Source organism: Toxorhynchites rutilus, chromosome 3 (assembly GCF_029784135.1).
Source record: "Toxorhynchites rutilus septentrionalis strain SRP chromosome 3, ASM2978413v1, whole genome shotgun sequence".
NCBI lineage: Eukaryota > Metazoa > Arthropoda > Insecta > Diptera > Culicidae > Toxorhynchites > Toxorhynchites rutilus.
This window is the reverse complement of record NC_073746.1, coordinates 205,890,718-205,893,689: the sequence shown is the minus strand read 5'-3', so window position 1 is coordinate 205,893,689 and position 2,972 is coordinate 205,890,718.

Genomic DNA, 2,972 nt, shown 5'->3' with positions numbered 1-2,972 from the left:
AGAACAACAGGCCCGGCAGCTGACGAAAGTCCGCTTTGGCGTAGGTTTCGTCGTCCATTACCAGGCAATGCGGCTTCGTCAGCATTTCGGTGTACAGCTTCCGGGCTCGCGTCTTCCCCACCATGTTTTGCCTTTCGTCGCGGTTAGGAGCCTTCTGAACCTTGTATGTACGCAGGCCCTCCCGCTGCTTGGTTCGCTGGACGAATGAACTTGACAAATTCAGCTTATTGGCGACATCCCGGACCGAACTTCTCGGATCACGTCTAAACTGCTTAACTACGCGCCTGTGATCTTTTTCACTGACGGAGCATCCATTTTTGCCGTTCTTCACCTTCCGTTCGATGGTTAGGTTCTCGAAGTATCGTTTTAGTACTCTGCTGACCGTGGATTGGACGATTCCTAGCATCTTACCGATGTCCCGATGTGACAACTCCGGATTCTCGAAATGAGTGCACAGGATTAATTCACGACGCTCTTTTTCGTTCGACGACATTTTTCCAAATTTACGAAAAATTGACAGTGAAGCATGGCCAACGTGATCTATACACTCTTATCTGATTATAAGCGAAAGCTGAAGATATAATTCCTAAAAATTAAATTTCTACAGCGTTTTTTCCGTGATGCAATTTGATGTGACACACCCTTTATTATCACAATTGACACGCCCATACTTTGCTTCGAAAATCGTAGGAACGATCCCCGATCGATGATAATCTGGAATTCCATGGATATCCTGCTTCATGGACAGATCAAAATGCACAGAGGAATTGATGTAGTCAGGAAAACAAACACGGTTGGGAATATACGAAGAAGGATCAACCTGCATGGAGATGAATTCATGGTATGAACTCATGAATCCGGAGTGAAAATTTAGCTCGATCAGCTGCTCAAAATTTGCGATCACCAATGGGTTCATGACCTTACACCGGATGAAGAACCGAAGGGATAATAAATTGAAGCGATCTTTTAGTGGGAGTACGCCTGCCAAAACCTCGAGACTCATGGTATGCGTTGAGGGCATACATCCCAACGCGATACGGAGACAAAGATACTGAATTCGCTCGAGTTTAATGAGGTGTGTTTTGGCAGCTGATTGAAAACAGAAACTGCCATACTCCATCACTGAGAGAATAGTTGTTCGATACAACATTATAAGATCTTCTGGGTGGGCTCCCCACCAGGTGCCGGTAATTGTACGGAGAAAGTTTATTCTTTGTTGGCATTTTTTACTCAGATACCTAATATGGGCCCCCAAGTACATTTGGAGTCGAACCAGACCCCAAGATACTTGAATGACATAGCATGAGTGATCGGTTTACCCAAAAGTTGAAGCTTTGGTTTTGCTGGTCTATGCTTCCTAGAAAAAACCACCATCTCTGTTTTCTCCGTGGAGAATTCGATCCCTAGCCCAATGGCCCAGGTTGAAAAATTATTCAAAGTATCTTGTAAGGGTCCTTGCAGGTCGGATTCATTTGACCCTACGACAGACACCACTCCATCATCTGCAAGTTGTCTTAGGCTGCAATTTTGTGTAAGGCAATTGTCGATGTCGCTTACATAGAAGTTGTACAAAAGGGGGCTTAAACATGAGCCCTGGGGGAGCCCCATGTAGGAGACCCGACTTACTGTCGAATCCCCGTGAGAAAAATTCAAATGTTTCTCACAAAGCAAGTTATATAACATATTATTCAATAGAGGCGGCAGACCCCGAGAGTGTAATTTGTCTGACAGGACCTCTATTGAAACTGAATCAAAGGCCCCTTTATGTCCAAGAATACTGAAGCCATTTGTTTTTTTTTCGGCGTAAGTCATTTGAATTTCTGAAGAAAGCAACGCAAGACAATCATGCGTCCCCTTGCCCCTGCGGAACCCATATTGTGTATCTGAGAGTAGGCCATTCGTTTCAACCCATCGATCAAGGCGAAACAAGATCATTTTCTCCAACAATTTCCGTATACAAGATAGCATTGCTATTGGGCGGTACGAATTGAAGTCGGACGCGGGTTTTCCGGGTTTTTGAATAGCTATAACTCGTACTTGTCTCCAATCATCTGGAACAATATTATGCTCCAGAAACCGATTGAATAAATTCAACAAGCGATGTTTCGCCACATCAGGGAGGTTTTTCAGCAAGTTGAACTTAATTCTATCCGATCCCGGAGCAGAATTGTTACATGAAAGCAGAGCAAGAGAGAATTCTACCATCGAAAACTCGGAATCAAGATCGCACCTATCTTGTGGTATATCTCGAACAATTTTTTGCACAGGAGCGGAATCAGGACAAACCTTCCGTGCAAAATTAAAAATCCATCGATGTGAATATTCTTCGCTTTCATTCGTTGAAGAGCGATTTCTCATGTTTCGAGCCACTTTCCATAATTTTTTCATTGACGTTTCTCGTGACAAACCTCCCACGAAATTTCGCCAATAAGCACGTTTTTTCCCTTTGATTAAGTTTTTAAAATGATCTTCAAGGGCTAAATACGTTTGAAAATTTTCAGGGGTTCCACGTTTCCGAAAAGCTTTAAATGCATTCGATTTTTCTACATAAAGCTTGGAACATATGCTATCCCACCATAGATTGGGAGGCCTTCGACGAATAGTGGAACCTGGGATGGGTTTCGTTTGAGCGCGAACCGCGCTGTCATAGATCAAACGAGAAAGGAAGTTATACTCCTCCAATGGAGGTAAACCATCTCTGGAATTGATGGCTAAAGCAATCGCGTCCGCATATTTTTTCCAGTCAATGTGTCTTGTGAGGTCATATGCCATGTTTATAGATTCAGAAGAATTCGACCCAATGGTGATGGAAATTTTGATTGGCAAGTGATCACTACCGTTGGGGTCCTGGATTACATTCCACTTGCAATCTAACGATAGTGAATTCGAGCAAAGCGAGAGGTCAAGAGCACTTGGGTTAGCAGGAGGTTTAGGTACACGTGTTGTTTCCCCAGTGTTCAAAACGGTCATAT